Source organism: Mixophyes fleayi, chromosome 1 (genome assembly GCF_038048845.1).
Source record: "Mixophyes fleayi isolate aMixFle1 chromosome 1, aMixFle1.hap1, whole genome shotgun sequence".
In the NCBI taxonomy this organism is placed as follows: domain Eukaryota; kingdom Metazoa; phylum Chordata; class Amphibia; order Anura; family Limnodynastidae; genus Mixophyes; species Mixophyes fleayi.
The window spans coordinates 84,922,343-84,942,141 of record NC_134402.1 but is presented as its reverse complement, the minus strand read 5'-3'; the positions used below and the strand labels follow the sequence as shown (position 1 = coordinate 84,942,141).

At 39.0% G+C, this 19,799-nt stretch overlaps 7 non-coding genes across 7 annotated transcripts; all 7 read right to left on the bottom strand.

The window, feature by feature from the left end:
* Positions 1 to 9,635: 9,635 nt before the first annotated feature.
* Positions 9,636 to 9,707, bottom strand: TRNAC-GCA (transfer RNA cysteine (anticodon GCA)). Its single transcript has one exon. It is a non-coding gene; the product is annotated as a tRNA-Cys (tRNA).
* Positions 9,708 to 11,906: 2,199 nt separating this feature from the next.
* On the bottom strand, positions 11,907 to 11,978 carry TRNAC-GCA (transfer RNA cysteine (anticodon GCA)). Its single transcript has one exon. It is a non-coding gene; the product is annotated as a tRNA-Cys (tRNA).
* Positions 11,979 to 13,285: 1,307 nt separating this feature from the next.
* Positions 13,286 to 13,357, bottom strand: TRNAC-GCA (transfer RNA cysteine (anticodon GCA)). Its single transcript has one exon. It is a non-coding gene; the product is annotated as a tRNA-Cys (tRNA).
* Positions 13,358 to 14,042: 685 nt separating this feature from the next.
* Positions 14,043 to 14,114, bottom strand: TRNAC-GCA (transfer RNA cysteine (anticodon GCA)). Its single transcript has one exon. It is a non-coding gene; the product is annotated as a tRNA-Cys (tRNA).
* A 1,678-nt stretch (positions 14,115 to 15,792) lies between these two features.
* Positions 15,793 to 15,864, bottom strand: TRNAC-GCA (transfer RNA cysteine (anticodon GCA)). Its single transcript has one exon. It is a non-coding gene; the product is annotated as a tRNA-Cys (tRNA).
* Positions 15,865 to 17,677: 1,813 nt separating this feature from the next.
* Positions 17,678 to 17,749, bottom strand: TRNAC-GCA (transfer RNA cysteine (anticodon GCA)). Its single transcript has one exon. It is a non-coding gene; the product is annotated as a tRNA-Cys (tRNA).
* A 1,445-nt stretch (positions 17,750 to 19,194) lies between these two features.
* On the bottom strand, positions 19,195 to 19,266 carry TRNAC-GCA (transfer RNA cysteine (anticodon GCA)). Its single transcript has one exon. It is a non-coding gene; the product is annotated as a tRNA-Cys (tRNA).
* Between the last annotated feature and the right edge of the window lie 533 nt (positions 19,267 to 19,799).

The following is a 19,799-nucleotide window of genomic DNA, read 5'->3' as shown; positions in this document are numbered from 1 at the left end:
TCACAAGTCCAGTCCTTTAAAAGTACATTACTTCTGAGTGAGATATTGTACCTTACATAAAAATTCAGCCTCAAAATGATTCTTATTGGAAGTACACCTGCAAATCTCACTTCTTGGCATGAAGTTAAGAAATAAACTTATTAAGCATTTAAACCTGCCATAGACACTGTACTATCAGGAATGAACATTACAACGTATAAGTACTTGTATTTTGTACTTTTCTTTGAGTTGCCTATATAGCTGAAATTGTAACACATAATTGAATATCCTTATACAACTAAAAGGGGAGACAGGGGGCACCTGGATTTGAATCAGGGACCTCTCGATCTGCAGTCAAATGCTCTACCACTGAGCTATACCCCCAGAAGGCATTTACTGCTGACTTACTAGTGCACATTTTTATTCTTACGGGTGAATCAGCTGTGTTTGTACTAGGGATGAGCGCACTCGGATTTATGAAATCCGAGCCCACCCGAACGTTGCGGATCCGAGTCGGATCCGAGACAGATCCGGGTATTGGCGCCAAATTCAAAAGTGAAACTGAGGCTCTGACTCATAATTCCGTTGTCGGATCTCGCGATACTCGGATCCTATAAATTCCCCGCTAGTCGCCGCCATCTTCACTAGGGCATTGATCAGGGTAGAGGGAGGGTGTGTTAGGTGGTCCTCTGTGCTGTTTAGTTCTGTGCTGTTTAGTTCTGTGCTGTTTAGTTCTGTGCTGTTTAGTTCTGTGCTGTTTAGTTCTGTGCTGTTTAGTTCTGTGCTGTTTAGTTCTGTGCTGTTTAGTTCTGTGCTGTTTAGTTCTGTGCTGTTTAGTTCTGTGCTGTTTAGTTCTGTGCTGTTTAGTTCTGTGCCGTTTAGTGCTGTGCCGTGCAGTGCTGTGCCGTGCAGTGCTGTGCCGTGCTGTGCTGTGCTGTGTTCTGCAGTATCAGTCCAGTGGTGCTGTGTGCTGTGCTCTGTCCTTCTGAGGTCAGTGGTGCTGCTGGGTCCTGTGCTGTGTCCTGTTCAGTCCAGTGGTGCTGTGTCCTGTGCTCTGTGCTTCTAAGGGCATAGTTATTTCCCCATTATTCCCAAGTTTTTAAAAAATAAAAAAAAGTAAAAAAAAATAAAAAATTTAAATAAAAAAAAAAAAATATAATAATTATAACCAAATTTGCAAAACCAATCCAGCAGTATAAGTCCATTGGTACTGCAATATTACCAAGTTCACACATTCTGCAGTATCAGTCCAGTGGTGCTGTGTCCTGTGCTCTGTCCTGCTGAGTTCCGTAGTGCTGCTGGGTCCTGTGCCGTGTCCTGTTCAGTCCAGTGGTGCTGTGTCCTGTGCTCTGTGCTTCTAAGGGCATAGTTATTTCCCCATTATTCCCAAGTTTTTAAAAAATAAAAAAAAGTAAAAAAAAAAAAAAAATTAAAAAAAAAAAAAATATATATAATAATTATAACCAAATTTGCAAAACCAATCCAGCAGTATAAGTCCATTGGTACTGCAATATTACCAAGTTCACACATTCTGCAGTATCAGTCCAGTGGTGCTGTGTCCTGTGCTCTGTCCTGCTGAGTTCCGTAGTGCTGCTGGGTCCTGTGCCGTGTCCTGTTCAGTCCAGTGGTGCTGTGTCCTGTGCTCTGTGCTTCTAAGGGCATAGTTATTTCCCCATTATTCCCAAGTTTTTAAAAAATAAAAAAAAAGTAAAAAAAAAAAAAAATTTTAAAAAAAAAAAATATATATAATATTTATAACCAAATTTGCAAAACCAATCCAGCAGTATAAGTCCATTGGTACTGCAATATTACCAAGTTCACACATTCTGCAGTATCTTGTGCTACATATAATGGAGACCAAAAATTTGGAGGATAAAGTAGGGAAAGATCAAGACCCATTTCCTCCTAATGCTGAAGCTGCTGCCACTAGTCATGACAAAGACGATGAAATGCCATCAACGTCGTCTTCCAAGCCCGATGCCCAATCTCGTAGTACCGGGCATGTAAAATCCAAAAAGACCAAGTTAAGAAAAAGTAGCAAAAAGAGAAACTTTAAATCATCTCAGGAGAAACGTAAAGTTGCCAATATGCCATTTACGACACGGAGTGGCAAGGAACGGCTTAGGCCCTGGCCCGTGTTCATGACTAGTGGTTCAGCTTCACCCACGGATCTTAGCCCTCCTCCTCCTCCCCCCCCCTACAAAAAATTGAAGAGAGTTATGCTGTCAGCAACAAAACAGCAAACAACTCTGCCTTCTAAAGAGAAATTATCACAAATCCCCAAGGCGAGTCCAAGGGTGTTGGTGGTTGTCATGCCTGACCTTCCCATCACTGTACGGGAAGAGGTGGCTCGGGAGGAGGCTATTGATGATGTAGCTGGCGCTGTGGAGGAACTTGATGATGAGGATGGTGATGTGGTTATTGTAAATGAGGCACCAGGGGGGAAACAGCTGATGTCCATGGGATGAAAAAGCCCATCGTCATGCCTGGTCAGAAGACCAAAAAATGCACCTCTTCGGTCTGGAGTTATTTTTATCCAAATCCAGACAACCAATGTATGGCCATATGTAGCTTATGTAAAGCTCAAATAAGCAGGGGTAAGGATCTTGCCCACCTAGGAACATCCTCCCTTATACGTCACCTGAATAACCTTCATAGTTCAGTGGTTAGTTCAGGAACTGGGGCTAGGACCCTCATCGGTACAGGGACACCTAAATCCCGTGGTCCAGTTGGATACACACCAGCAACACCCTCCTCGTCAACTTCCTCCACAATCTCCATCAGATTCAGTCCTGCAGCCCAAGTCAGCAGCCAGACTGAGTCCTCCTCAATACGGGATTCATCCGAGGAATCCTGCAGCGGTACGCCTACTACTGCCACTGCTGCTGTTGCTGCTGTTAGTCGGTCATCTTCCCAGAGGGGAAGTCGTAAGACCGCTAAGTCTTTCACAAAACAATTGACCGTCCAACAGTCGTTTGCCATGACCACAAAATACGATAGTAGTCACCCTATTGCAAAGCGTATAACTGCGGCTGTAACTGCAATGTTGGTGTTAGACGTGCGCCCGGTGTCCGCCATCAGTGGAGTGGGATTTAGAGGGTTGATGGAGGTATTGTGTCCCCGGTACCAAATCCCCTCGAGATTCCACTTCACTAGGCAGGCGATACCAAAAATGTACAGAGAAGTACGATCAAGTGTCCTCAGTGCTCTTAAAAATGCGGTTGTACCCACTGTCCACTTAACCACGGACATGTGGACAAGTGGTTCTGGGCAAACGAAGGACTATATGACTGTGACAGCCCACTGGGTAGATGCATCCCCTTCCGCAGCAACAGCAACAGCTGCATCAGTAGCAGCATCTACAAAATGGCTGCTCATGCAAAGGCAGGCAACATTGTGCATTACAGGCTTTAATAAGAGGCACAACGCTGACAACATATTAGAGAAAATGAGGGAAATTATCTCCCAGTGGCTTACCCCACTTAGACTCTCATGGGGATTTGTGGTGTCAGACAATGCCAGTAACATTGTGCGGGCATTAAATATGGGCAATTTCCAGCACGTCCCATGTTTTGCCCACACCATTAATTTGGTGGTGCAGCATTACCTCAAGAGTGACAGGGGTGTGCAGGAGATGCTTGCGGTGGCGCGCAAAATTGCTGGACACTTTCGGCATTCAGCCAGTGCCTACCGCAGACTAGAGGCACATCAAAAAAGCATGAACCTGCCCTGCCATCACCTCAAACAAGAGGTTGTGACGCGCTGGAACTCCACCCTCTATATGCTGCAGAGGATGGAGGAGCAGCAAAAGGCCATTCAGGCCTACACAGCCACCTACGACATAGGCAAAGGAGTGGGGATGTGCCTCAGTCAAGCGCAGTGGAGACTGATTTCCGTGTTGTGCAAGGTTCTGCAGCCATTTGAACTTGCCACACGAGAAGTCAGTTCCGACACTGCCAGCTTGAGTCAGGTCATTCCCCTGATCAGGCTGTTGCAGAAGCAGCTGGAGAAAGTGAGGGAGGAGCTGGTAAGCCATTGCGATTACACCAAGCATGTAGCTCTTGTGGATGTAGCCCTTCGTACGCTTTGCCAGGATCCGAGGGTGGTCACTCTTTTAAAGTCAGAGGAATACATTCTGGCCACCGTGCTCGATCCTCGGTTTAAAGCGTATGTTGTGTCTCTGTTTCCGGCGGACACAAGTCTACAGCGGTGCAAAGACCTGCTGGTCAGGAGATTGTCCTCTGAAGAGGACCGTGACATGCCAACAGCTCCACCCTCATTTTCTTCCACATCTATGGCTGCGAGGAAAAAGCTCAGTTTTCCCAAAAGAGGCACTGGCGGGGATGCTGATAACATCTGGTCCGGACTGAAGGACCTGCCAACCATTGCAGACATGTCTACTCTCGCTGCATTGGATGCTGTCACAATAGAAAAAATTGTGGATGATTACTTTGCTGACACCATCCAAGTAGACATGTCAGACAGTCCATATTGTTACTGGCAGGAAAAAAAGGCAGTTTGGAAGCCCCTGTACAAACTGGCTCTATTTTACCTGAGTTGTCCCCCCTCCAGTGTGTACTCGGAAAGAGTTTTTAGTGCAGCGGGGAACCTGGTCAGTGAGCGGCGAAGGAGGTTGCTTCCTCATAATGTTGAAAAAATGATGTTTATAAAAATGAATAATCAATTCCTCAATGAAGTACAGCACTGCCCTCCAGATACTACAGAGGGACCTGTGGTTGTGGAGTCCAGCGGGGACGAATTGATAATGTGTGATGAGGAGGAAGTACACACTGTAGGGGGAGAGGAATCAGAGGTTGAGGATGAGGACGACATCTTGCCTCAGTAGAGCCTGTTTAGTCTGTACAGGGAGAGATAAATAACTTTTTTGGTGTGGGGGCCCAAACAAACCAATCATTTCAGCCAAAGTTGTTTGGTAGGCCCTGTCGCTGAAATGATTGGTTTGTTAAAGTGTGCATGTCCTATTTAAACAACATAAGGGTGGGTGTGAGGGCCCAAGGACAATTCCATCTTGGACCTTTTTTTTTTGCATTATATGACCAATCAACAGTCGTTTGCCATGTTCAAAAAGTAAAACCAAATTTAAAAAAATACAAGAAATTAAACCAAAAGTAAAATGCCGTGTCATAATTTAAAACAAGAGGTATTGACGTGCTCTAAAACTACTGTATTGTTGTTTATATTTTATAAACACTACACTTGAAAGCTTGAGTCTTTCAATAAAAAAGTAACTGTCCATTGCACGAATATTTGCAACAGGGACAATTTTAGGGTTAAGAAAGTCAACTAATAACACTTCGACGCTGTCTGTCTTTATAAACACTACACTTGGAAGTTGGAGGAGGTATTGTGGCCCCGGCACCAAATTTACTACCGGGGCCACTCCACTGTGCAGTCCATATTTAGGTGTATCAGATATTAAACAATGGTGACAGTTGATGCCCAATTTTTTAATTATATTGTGGCCTCGGTACCAAATTGTGTACCGGGGCCACCACACTACGCAGTCCAGATACTTGTTTGGTGGAATTCAGACCAGTTGAGGGTTTTATTATTATATTGTGTGGACCACTCTATCTATACCACACTACAACTCTATATACCACTCTATTTCATACTTTAATTCTATTTCATACTTTAATTCTATTTCATACTTTAATTCTATTTCATACTTTAATTCTATTTCATACTTTAATTCTATTACTAATTACCATAAAGAGGAACAAAATAAACCAATTTTACCAAAAGTATAATATGACTTAGACTTACAAACACTACACTTGAAAGATCGTGCCTTTAAATGAAAAAGTCAGTCTTCATTGCACGACTATGTGCAACAGGGACAGTTTTTTGGGTTTACAAAGTCAAACAATAACACTTTGACCCTGTCTGTCTGGGATCTCAATGACGAATTGTCTGTACCATGTTTGGAGGAGGTATTGTGGCCCCGGTATCAAATTGGGTACCGGGGCCACCCCACTATGCAGTCCAGATACTTGTTTGGTGGAATTCTGACACGTGGAGGGTTTTTTAATTATATTGTGGCCTCGGTACCAAATTGTGTACCGGGGCCACCACACTACGCAGTCAAGATAGATAGATGCGTATTGCGTATCATAGATAAAGTACATTCAGTGGTGTGGGGCAAATTGAAAAATATTCAAAATGCACTGACATTATCAAAAACAAGAGGTTGTCACACGCTAAAACTCCAACATGTATATGATGGAGAGGATGGAGGAGCAGCCGTATGTGTAGTGTAATGCAGATCTGTTGAAGGTTTTTTATATATTTTATTGTGGTGCCCAGTGCCCACTCCTCTACGCAGTCCAGGTACATTTATTGGTGCGAATCATAAAAGTTCAGGGTTTTTAATATATTGTGGTGACCCACTCCTCTACGCAGTCCAGGTACAATTATTGGTGCGAATCATAAAAGTTCAGGGTTTTTAATATATTGTGGTGACCCACTCCTCTACGCAGTCCAGGTACATTTATTGGTGCGAATCATAAAAGTTCAGGGTTTTTAATATATTGTGGTGACCCACTCCTCTACGCAGTCCAGGTACATTTATTGGTGCGAATCATAAAAGTTCAGGGTTTTTAATATATTGTGGTGACCCACTCCTCTACGCAGTCCAGGTACATTTATTGGTGCGAATCATAAAAGTTCAGGGTTTTTAATATATTGTGGTGACCCACTCCTCTACGCAGTCCAGGTACAATTATTGGTGCGAATCATAAAAGTTCAGGGTTTTTAATATATTGTGGTGACCCACTCCTCTACGCAGTCCAGGTACATTTATTGGTGCGAATCATAAAAGTTCAGGGTTTTTAATATATTGTGGTGACCCACTCCTCTACGCAGTCCAGGTACAATTATTGGTGCGAATCATAAAAGTTCAGGGTTTTTAATATATTGTGGTGACCCACTCCTCTACGCAGTCCAGGTACATTTATTGGTGCGAATCATAAAAGTTCAGGGTTTTTAATATATATTGTGGTGACCCACTCCTCTACGCAGTCCAGGTACATTTATTGGTGCGAATCATAAAAGTTCAGGGTTTTTAAGATATTGTGGTGACCCACTCCTCTACGCAGTCCAGGTACATTTATTGGTGCGAATCATAAAAGTTCAGGGTTTTTAATATATTGTGGTGACCCACTCCTCTACGCAGTCCAGGTACATTTATTGGTGCGAATCATAAAAGTTCAGGGTTTTTAATATATATTGTGGTGACCCACTCCTCTACACAGTCCAGATACATTTATTGGTGCGAATCATAAAAGTTCAGGGTTTTTAATATATTGTGGTGACCCACTCCTCTACGCAGTCCAGGTACATTTATTGGTGCGAATCATAAAAGTTCAGGGTTTTTAATATATTGTGGTGACCCACTCCTCTACGCAGTCCAGGTACAATTATTGGTGCGAATCATAAAAGTTCAGGGTTTTTAATATATTGTGGTGACCCACTCCTCTACGCAGTCCAGGTACATTTATTGGTGCGAATCATAAAAGTTCAGGGTTTTTAATATATATTGTGGTGACCCACTCCTCTACGCAGTCCAGGTACATTTATTGGTGCGAATCATAAAAGTTCAGGGTTTTTAAGATATTGTGGTGACCCACTCCTCTACGCAGTCCAGGTACATTTATTGGTGCGAATCATAAAAGTTCAGGGTTTTTAATATATTGTGGTGACCCACTCCTCTACGCAGTCCAGGTACATTTATTGGTGCGAATCATAAAAGTTCAGGGTTTTTAATATATATTGTGGTGACCCACTCCTCTACGCAGTCCAGGTACATTTATTGGTGCGAATCATAAAAGTTCAGGGTTTTTAATATATTGTGGTGACCCACTCCTCTACGCAGTCCAGGTACAATTATTGGTGCGATTCATAAAAGTTCGGGTTTTTTAAGATATTGTGGTGACCCACTCCTCTACGCAGTCCAGGTACATTTATTGGTGCGATTCATAAAAGTTCAGGGTTTTTAAGATATTGTGGTGACCCACTCCTCTACGCAGTCCAGGTACATTTATTGGTGCGATTCATAAAAGTTCGGGGTTTTTAAGATATTGTGGTGACCCACTCCTCTACGCAGTCCAGGTACATTTATTGGTGCGAATCATAAAAGTTCAGGGTTTTTAATATATATTGTGGTGACCCACTCCTCTACGCAGTCCAGGTACATTTATTGGTGCGAATCATAAAAGTTCAGGGTTTTTAATATATATTGTGGTGACCCACTCCTCTACGCAGTCCAGAAAGATACCTTGTTGCAACGTTTTGGACTAATAACTATATTGTGAGGTGTTCAGAATACACTGTAAATTAGTGGAAATGCTTGTTATTGAATGTTATTGAGGTTAATAATAGCCTAGGAGTGAAAATAAGCCCAAAAACTTGATTTTTAAACTTTTTATGTTTTTTTCAAAAAAAATCCGAATCCAAAACCTTAAATCCGAACCGAGACCTTTCGTCAAGTGTTTTGCGAGACAAATCCGAACCTCAAAAATAACGAAAATCCGGATCCAAAACACAAAACACGAGACCTCAAAAGTCGCCGGTGCACATCCCTAGTTTGTACACTAACATCTCTCTATTGTATTAGATGGAATATTTTTTTTTGTCCATTGAACCATAATTGCATGTGCAGTTTATGTTCTACATGTATTCTACTACTGACCTACCATTACAAGGGGATTTCACACTTATCTTCATTCACATCTCCTAAATATTACTTTTCACCTCTCTGTTTCATTATGGTAGCAAAATACTCACAAGTCCAGTCCTTTAAAAGTAATTTGCTTCTGAGAGAGATATTGTACCTGACATATAAATTCAGCCTCAAAATGATTCTTATTGGAAGTACAACTGCAAATCTCACTTCTTGGCATGAAGTTAAGAAATAAACTTATTAAGCATTTAAACCTGCCATAGACACTGTACTATCAGGAATGAACATTACAACGTATAAGTACTTGTATTTTATACAACTAAAAAGGGAGACAGGGGGCACCCGAATTTGAACCAGGGACCTCTCGTTCTGCAGTCGAATGCTCTACCACTGAGCTATACCCCCAGAAAGCATTCATTGTCGACTTACTAGTACACATTTTTATTCTTACGGGTGAATCAGCTGTGTTTGTACACTAACATCTCTCTATTGTATTAGCTGGAATATTTTCTTTTGTCCATTGAACCATAATTGCATGTGCAGTATATGTTCTACATGTATTCTACTACTGACCTACCATTACAAGGGGATTTCACACTTATCTTCATTCACATCTCCTAAATATTACTTTTCACCTCTCTGTTTCGTTATGGTAGCAAAATACTCACAAGTCCAGTCCTTTAAAAGTAATTTGCTTCTGAGTGAGATATTGTACCTTACATAAAAATTCAGCCTCAAAATGATTCTTATTGGAAGTACACCTGCAAATCTCACTTCTTGGCATGAAGTTAAGAAATAAACTTATTAAGCATTTAAACCTGCCATAGACACTGTACTATCAGGAATGAACATTACAACGTATAAGTACTTGTATTTTATACTTTTCTTTGAGTTGCCTATATAGCTGAAATTGTAACACATAATTGAATATCCTTATACAACTAAAAGGGGAGACAGGGGGCACCCGGATTTGAATCAGGGACCTCTCGATCTGCAGTCGAATGCTCTACCACTGAGCTATACCCCCAGAAGGCATTTACTGCTGACTTACTAGTGCACATTTTTATTCTTACGGGTGAATCAGCTGTGTTTGTACACTAACATCTCTCTATTGTATTAGCTGGAATATTTTCTTTTGTCCATTGAACCATAATTGCATGTGCAGTACATGTTCTACATGTATTCTACTACTGACCTACCATTACAAGGGGATTTCACACTTATCTTCATTCACATCATCATCATCATCATCATCATTTATTTATATAGCGCCAACATATTCCGTAGCGCTTTACAATTGGGGACAAACGTAATAAACTAATAAACAAACTGGGTAAAACAGACAAAGAGGTGAGAAGGCCCTGCTCGCAAGCTTACAATCTATGGGACAATGGGAGATTGACACATGAGGTTAAGTATACATTTTGCATCTTGGCCCAGCCAGACTGCAAAGGTAGGGTGACTCATAAGCTAAATGATCCTGTCACACAACAATGTTATTCCGGGGGTAGTTGTCTTGTGTGAAATTGTGTAACAGGCTAAAGGTAGTGAGGTTAAGATGGTGGTTGAGGAATATTATAAGCTTGTCTGAATAGGTAGGTTTTCAGAGAACGCTTGAACGTCTCCTAAATATTACTTTTCACCTCTCTGTTTCATTATGGTAGCAAAATACTCACAAGTCCAGTCCTTTAAAAGTAATTTGCTTCTGAGTGAGTCATTGTACCTGACATATAAATTCAGCCTCAAAATCTATAATATTTATACTTAAAAATTAATAATAACAATAATAATTATGGGTAACTTCCCTTCTCTTTTCCTATTTTACTATATTAAACAACCAAGAATAATGTTACGACTGATCACAACTTCATGAAAAGAGCCACTGATTCTTATTGGAGGTACACCTGCAAATCTCACTTCTTGGCATGAAGTTAAGAAATAAACTTATTAAGCATTTAAACCTGCCATAGACACTGTACTATCAGGAATGAACATTACAACGTATAAGTACTTGTATTTTATACAACTAAAAAGGGAGACAGGGGGCACCCGAATTTGAACCAGGGACCTCTCGTTCTGCAGTCGAATGCTCTACCACTGAGCTATACCCCCATAAGGCATTCATTGTCGACTTACTAGTACACATTTTTATTCTTACGGGTGAATCAGCTGTGTTTGTACACTAACATCTCTCTATTGTATTAGCTGGAATATTTTCTTTTGTCCATTGAACCATAATTGCATGTGCAGTATATGTTCTACATGTATTCTACTACTGACCTACCATTACAAAGGGATTTCACACTTATCTTCATTCACATCTCCTAAATATTACTTTTCACCTCTCTGTATCGTTATGGTAGCAAAATACTCACAAGTCCAGTCCTTTAAAAGTAATTTGCTTCTGAGTGAGATATTGTACCGTACATAAAAATTCAGCCTCAAAATGATTCTTATTGGAAGTACACCTGCAAATCTCACTTCTTGGCATGAAGTTAAGAAATAAACTTATTAAGCATTTAAACCTGCCATAGACACTGTACTATCAGGAATGAACATTACAACGTATAAGTACTTGTATTTTTTACTTTTCTTTGAGTTGCCTATATAGCTGAAATTGTAACACATAATTGAATATCCTTATACAACTAAAAAGGGAGACAGGGGGCACCCGGATTTGAATCAGAGACCTCTCGATCTGCAGTCGAATGCTCTACCACTGAGCTATACCCCCAGAAGGCATTTACTGCTGACTTACTAGTGCACATTTTTATTCTTACGGGTGAATCAGCTGTGTTTGTACACTAACATCTCTCTATTGTATTAGCTGGAATATTTTCTTTTGTCCATTGAACCATAATTGCATGTGCAGTTTATGTTCTACATGTATTCTACTACTGACCTACCATTACAAGGGGATTTCACACTTATCTTCATTCACATCTCCTAAATATTACTTTTCACCTCTCTGTTTCATAATGGTAGCAAAATACTCACAAGTCCAGTCCTTTAAAAGTAATTTGTTTCTGAGTAAGATATTGTACCTGACATATAAATTCAGCCTCAAAATGATTCTTATTGGAAGTACACCTGCAAATTTTACTTCTTGGCATGAAGTTAAGAAATAAACTTATTAGGCATTTAAACCTGCCATAGACACTGTACTATCAGGAATGAACATTACAACGTATAAGTATTTGTATTTTGTACAACTGAAAGGGGAGAGAGGGGGCACCCGGATTTGAACCAGGGACCTCTCGATCTGCAGTCGAATGCTCTACCACTGAGCTATACCCCCAGAAGGCATTTACTGTTGACTTACTAGTACACATTTTTATTCTTACGGGTGAATCAGCTGTGTTTATACACTAACATCTCTCTATTGTATTAGCTGGAATATTTTCTTTTGTCCATTGAACCATAATTCCATGTGCAGTAGATGTTCTACATCTATTCTACTACTGACCTACCATTACAAGGGGATTTCACACTTATCTTCATTCACATCTCCTAAATATTACTTTTCACCTCTCTGTTTCATTATGGTAGCAAAATACTCACAAGTCCAGTCCTTTCAAAGTAATTTGCTTCTGAGTGAGACATTGTACCTGACATATAAATTCAGCCTCAAAATCTATAATATTTATACTTAAAAGTTAATAATAACAATAATAATTATGGGTAACTTCCCTTCTCTTTTCCTATTTCACTATATTAAACAACCAAGAATAATGTTACGACTGATCACAACTTCATGAAAAGAGCCACTGATTCTTATTGGAGGTACACCTGCAAATCTCACTTCTTGGCATGAAGTTAAGATATAAACTTATTAAGCATTTAAACCTGCCATAGACACTGTACTATCAGGAATGAACATTACAAAGTATAAGTACTTGTATTTTGTACTTTTCCTTGAGTTGCCTATATAGCTGAAATTGTAACACATAATTGAATATCCTTATACAACTAAAAGGGGAGACAGGGGGCACCTGGATTTCAACCAGGGACCTCTCGATCTGCAGTGGAATGCTCTACCACTGAGCTATACCCCCAGAAGGCATTTACTGTTGACTTACTAGTACACATTTTTATTCTTACGGTTGAATCAGCTGTGTTTGTACACAAACATCTCTCTATTGTATTAGCTGGAATATTTTCTTTTCTCCATTGAACCATAATTGCATGTGCAGTATATGTTCTACATGTATTCTACTACTGACCTACCATTACAAGGGGATTTCACACTTATCTTCATTCACATCTCCTAAATATTACTTTTCACCTCTCTGTTTCATAATGGTAGCAAAATACTCACAAGTCCAGTCCTTTAAAAGTAATTTGTTTCTGAGTGAGATATTGTACCTGACATATAAATTCAGCCTCAAAATGATTCTTATTGGAAGTACACCTGCAAATTTTACTTCTTGGCATGAAGTTAAGAAATAAACTTATTAAGCATTTAAACCTGCCATAGACACTGTACTATCAGGAATGAACATTACAACGTATAAGTACTTGTATTTTGTACTTTTCCTTGAGTTGCCTATATAGCTGAAATTGTAACACATAATTGAATATCCTTATACAACTAAAAGGGGAGACAGGGGACACCCGGATTGGAACCAGGGACCTCTCGATCTGCAGTCGAATGCTCTACCACTGAGCTATACCCCCAGAAGGCATTTACTGCTGACTTACTAGTGCACATTTTTATTCTTACGGGTGAATCAGCTGTGTTTGTACACTAACATCTCTCTATTGTATTAGCTGGAATATTTTCTTTTGTCCATTGAACCATAATTGCATGTGCAGTACATGTTCTACATGTATTCTACTACTGACCTACCATTACAAGGGGATTTCACACTTATCTTCATTCACATCTCCTAAATATTACTTTTCACCTCTCTGTTTCATTATGGTAGCAAAATACTCACAAGTCCAGTCCTTTAAAAGTAATTTGCTTCTGAGTGAGACATTGTACCTGACATATAAATTCAGCCTCAAAATCTATAATATTTATACTTAAAAATTAATAATAACAATAATAATTATGGGTAACTTCCCTTCTCTTTTCCTATTTTACTATATTAAACAACCAAGAATAATGTTACGACTGATCACAACTTCATGAAAAGAGCCACTGATTCTTATTGGAGGTACACCTGCAAATCTCACTTCTTGGCATGAAGTTAAGAAATAAACTTATTAAGCATTTAAAGCTGCCATAGACACTGTACTATCAGGAATGAACATTACAACGTATAAGTACTTGTATTTTGTACTTTTCCTTGAGTTGCCTATATAGCTGAAATTGTAACACATAATTGAATATCCTTATACAACTAAAAGGGGAGACAGGGGGCACCCGGATTTGAACCAGGGACCTCTCGATCTGCAGTCGAATGCTCTACCACTGAGCTATACCCCCAGAAGGCATTTACTGCTGACTTACTAGTGCACATTTTTATTCTTACGGGTGAATCAGCTGTGTTTGTACACTAACATCTCTCTATTGTATTAGCTGGAATATTTTCTTTTCTCCATTGAACCATAATTGCATGTGCAGTTTATGTTCTACATGTATTCTACTACTGACCTACCATTACAAGGGGATTTCACACTTATCTTCATTCACATCTCCTAAATATTACTTTTCACCTCTCTGTTTCATTATGGTAGCAAAATACTCACAAGTCCAGTCCTTTAAAAGTAATTTGCTTCTGAGAGAGATATTGTACCTGACATATAAATTCAGCCTCAAAATGATTCTTATTGGAAGTACACCTGCAAATCTCAATTCTTGGCATGAAGTTAAGAAATAAACTTATTAAGCATTTAAACCTGCCATAGACACTGTACTATCAGGAATGAACATTACAACGTATAAGTACTTGTATTTTATACAACTAAAAAGGGAGACAGGGGGCACCCGAATTTGAACCAGGGACCTCTCGTTCTGCAGTCGAATGCTCTACCACTGAGCTATACCCCCAGAAGGCATTCATTGTCGACTTACTAGTACACATTTTTATTCTTACGGGTGAATCAGCTGTGTTTGTACACTAACATCTCTCTATTGTATTAGCTGGAATATTTTCTTTTGTCCATTGAACCATAATTGCATGTGCAGTATATGTTCTACATGTATTCTACTACTGACCTACCATTACAAAGGGATTTCACACTTATCTTCATTCACATCTCCTAAATATTACTTTTCACCTCTCTGTATCGTTATGGTAGCAAAATACTCACAAGTCCAGTCCTTTAAAAGTAATTTGCTTCTGAGTGAGATATTGTACCTTACATAAAAATTCAGCCTCAAAATGATTCTTATTGGAAGTACACCTGCAAATCTCACTTCTTGGCATGAAGTTAAGAAATAAACTTATTAAGCATTTAAACCTGCCATAGACACTGTACTATCAGGAATGAACATTACAACGTATAAGTACTTGTATTTTTTACTTTTTTTTGAGTTGCCTATATAGCTGAAATTGTAACACATAATTGAATATCCTTATACAACTAAAAGGGGAGACAGGGGGCACCCGGATTTGAATCAGAGACCTCTCGATCTGCAGTCGAATGCTCTACCACTGAGCTATACCCCCAGAAGGCATTTACTGCTGACTTACTAGTGCACATTTTTATTCTTACGGGTGAATCAGCTGTGTTTGTACACTAACATCTCTCTATTGTATTAGCTGGAATATTTTCTTTTGTCCATTGAACCATAATTGCATGTGCAGTTTATGTTCTACATGTATTCTACTACTGACCTACCATTACAAGGGGATTTCACACTTATCTTCATTCACATCTCCTAAATATTACTTTTCACCTCTCTGTTTCATAATGGTAGCAAAATACTCACAAGTCCAGTCCTTTAAAAGTAATTTGTTTCTGAGTGAGATATTGTACCTGACATATAAATTCAGCCTCAAAATGATTCTTATTGGAAGTACACCTGCAAATTTTACTTCTTGGCATGAAGTTAAGAAATAAACTTATTAAGCATTTAAACCTGCCATAGACACTGTACTATCAGGAATGAACATTACAACGTATAAGTATTTGTATTTTGTACAACTAAAAGGGGAGAGAGGGGGCACCCGGATTTGAACCAGGGACCTCTCGATCTGCAGTCGAATGCTCTACCACTGAGCTATACCCCCAGAAGGCATTTACTGTTGACTTACTAGTACACATTTTTATTCTTACGGGTGAATCAGCTGTGTTTATACACTAACATCTCTCTATTGTATTAGTTGGAATATTTTGTTTTGTCCATTGAACCATAATTCCATGTGCAGTAGATGTTCTACATGTATTCTACTACTGACCTACCATTACAAGGGGATTTCACACTTATCTTCATTCACATCTCCTAAATATTACTTTTCACCTCTCTGTTTCATTATGGTAGCAAAATACTCACAAGTCCAGTCCTTTCAAAGTAATTTGCTTTTGAGTGAGACATTGTACCTGACATATAAATTCAGCCTCAAAATCTATAATATTTATACTTAAAAGTTAATAATAACAATAATAATTATGGGTAACTTCCCTTCTCTTTTCCTATTTCACTATATTAAACAACCAAGAATAATGTTACGACTGATCACAACTTCATGAAAAGAGCCACTGATTCTTATTGGAGGTACACCTGCAAATCTCACTTCTTGGCATGAAGTTAAGAAATAAACTTATTAAGCATTTAAACCTGCCATAGACACTGTACTATCAGGAATGAACATTACAACGTATAAGTACTTGTATTTTGTACTTTTCCTTGAGTTGCCTATATAGCTGAAATTGTAACACATAATTGAATATCCTTATACAACTAAAAGGGGAGACAGGGGGCACCTGGATTTCAACCAGGGACCTCTCGATCTGCAGTGGAATGCTCTACCACTGAGCTATACCCCCAGAAGGCATTTACTGTTGACTTACTAGTACACATTTTTATTCTTACGGTTGAATCAGCTGTGTTTGTACACAAACATCTCTCTATTGTATTAGCTGGAATATTTTCTTTTCTCCATTGAACCATAATTGCATGTGCAGTTTATGTTCTACATGTATTCTACTACTGACCTACCATTACAAGGGGATTTCACACTTATCTTCATTCACATCTTCTAAATATTACTTTTCACCTCTCTGTTTCATTATGGTAGCAAAATACTCACAAGTCCAGTCCTTTAAAAGTAATTTGCTTCTGAGAGAGATATTGTACCTGACATATAAATTCAGCCTCAAAATGATTCTTATTGGAAGTACACCTGCAAATCTCATTTCTTGGCATGAAGTTAAGAAATAAACTTATTAAGCATTTAAACCTGCCATAGACACTGTACTATCAGGAATGAACATTAACACGTATAAGTACTTGTATTTTATACAACTAAAAGGGGAGACAGGGGGCACCCGAAATTGAACCAGGGACCTCTCGTTCTGCAGTCGAATGCTCTACCACTGAGCTATACCCCCAGAAGGCATTCATTGATGACTTACTAGTACACATTTTTATTCTTACGGGTGAATCAGCTGTGTTTGTACACTAACATCTCTCTATTGTATTAGCTGGAATATTATCTTTTGTCCATTGAACCATAATTGCATGTGCAGTATATGTTCTACGTGTATTCTACTACTGACCTACCATTACAAGGGGATTTCACACTTATGTTCATTCACATCTCCTAAATATTACTTTTTACCTCTCTGTTTCATTATGGTAGCAAAATACTCACAAGTCCAGTCCTTTAAAAGTAATTTGCTTCTGAGAGAGATATTGTACCTGACATATAAATTCAGCCTCAAAATGATTCTTATTGGAAGTACACCTGCAAATCTCACTTCTTGGTATGAAGTTAAGAAATAAACTTATTAAGCATTTAAACCTGCCATAGACACTGTACTATCAGGAATGAACATTAACACGTATAAGTACTTGTATTTTATACAACTAAAAGGGGAGACAGGGGGCACCCGGATTTGAACCAGGGACCTCTCGATCTGCAGTCGAATGCTCTACCACTGAGCAATACCCCCAGAAGGCATTTACTGCTGACTTACTAGTACACATTTTTATTCTTACGGGTGAATCAGCTGTGTTTGTTCACTAACATCTCTCTATTGTATAAGCTGGAATATTTTCTTTTATCCATTGAACCATAATTGCATGTGCAGTATATGTTCTACATGTATTCTACTACTGACCTACCATTACAAGGGGATTTCACACTTATCTTCATTCACATCTCCTAAATATTACTTTTCACCTCTCTGTTTCATTATGGTAGCAAAATACTCACAAGTCCAGTCCTTTAAAAGTAATTTGCTTCTGAGTGAAACATTGTACCTGACATGTAAATTCAGCCTCAAAATCTATAATAATTATACTTAAAAGTTAATAATAATAACAATAATAATTATGGGTAACTTCCCTTCTCTTTTCCTATTTCACTATAATAAGCAACCAAGAATAATGTTACGACTGATCACAACTTCATGGAAAGAGCCACTGATTCTCATTGGAGGTACACCTGCAAATCTCACTTCTTGGCATGAAGTTAAGAAATAAACTTATTAAACATTTAAACCTGCCATAGACACTGTACTATCAGGAATGAACATTACAACGTATGAGTACTTGTATTTTGTACTTTTCCGTGAGTTGCCTATATAGCTGAAATTGTAACACATAATTGAATATCCTTATACAACTAAAAGGGGAGACAGGGGGCACCCGGATTTCAACCAGGGACCTCTCGATCTGCAGTCGAATGCTCTACCACTGAGCTATACCCCGAGAAGGCATTTACTGTTGACTTACTAGTGCACATTTTTATTCTTACCGTTGAATCAGCTGTGTTTGTACACTAACATCTCTCTATTGTATTAGCTGGAATATTTTTTTTTGTCCATTGAACCATAATTGCACGTGCAGTATATGTTCTACATGTATTCTACTACTGACCTACCATTACAAGGGAATTTTACACTTATCTTCATTCACATCTCCTAAATATTACTTTTCACCTCTCTGTTTCATTATGGTAGCAAAATACTCACAAGTCCAGTCCTTTAAAAGTAATTTGCTTCTGAGTGAGACATTGTACCTGACATATAAATTCAGCCTCAAAATCTATAATATTTATACTTAAAAGTTAATAATAACAATAATAATTTTGGGTAACTTCCCTTCTCTTTTCCTATTTCACTATAATAAGCAACCAAGAATAATGTTACGATTGATCAGAACTTCATGAAAAGAGCCACTGATTCTTATTGGAGGTACACCTGCAAATCTCACTTCTTGGCATGAAGTTAAGAAATAAACTTATTAAGCATTTAAACCTGCCATAGACACTGTAGTATCAGGAATGAACATTACAACGTATAATTACTTGTATTTTGTACTTTTCCGTGAGTTGCCTATATAGCTAAAATTGTAACACATAATTGAATATCCTTATGCAAATAAAGGGGGAGACAGGGGGCACCCGGATTTGAACCAGGGACCTCTCGATCTGCAGTCGAATGCTCTACCACTGAGCTATACCCCCAGAAGGCATTTACTGTTGACTTACTAGTGCACATTTTTATTCTTACGGGGGAATCAGCTGTGTTTGTACAATAACATCTCTCTATTGTATTAGCTGGAATATTTTCTTTTGTCCATTGAACCATAATTGACGGCCGGGACGCAGGTGAGAGGGTCGCGTCGGCTGAGCACCGCCGCGGCTCGTAACAGCTATTAAGTATTTGTGTGCTAGATGAAAAAGCAGCCAGTATTTATCTTATGTGCAAAATAATAAACTAGTTTGCCCCCCTTGAATCGCAACATGGTTTGTCCCAGAGAACGTTTACTCCTTAATTTTTCCTTACTTTCCTTCATGGCTCAGGCCCGTTGAGTGTTATTGTAGACATATTGGTTCTGAGTCAATAGGGCACACTTACTGAGGAAAACATGAATTTGTTTTAGAACGCCAGTAAGTCCAGTATCCATACGCCCAAAGTAATCAAGGAACGGAGCAGAAGATTCGTGTGGTGATAACTGCGAGTATAGGTTTACTCTGCTCTACTAGACAAGACACAT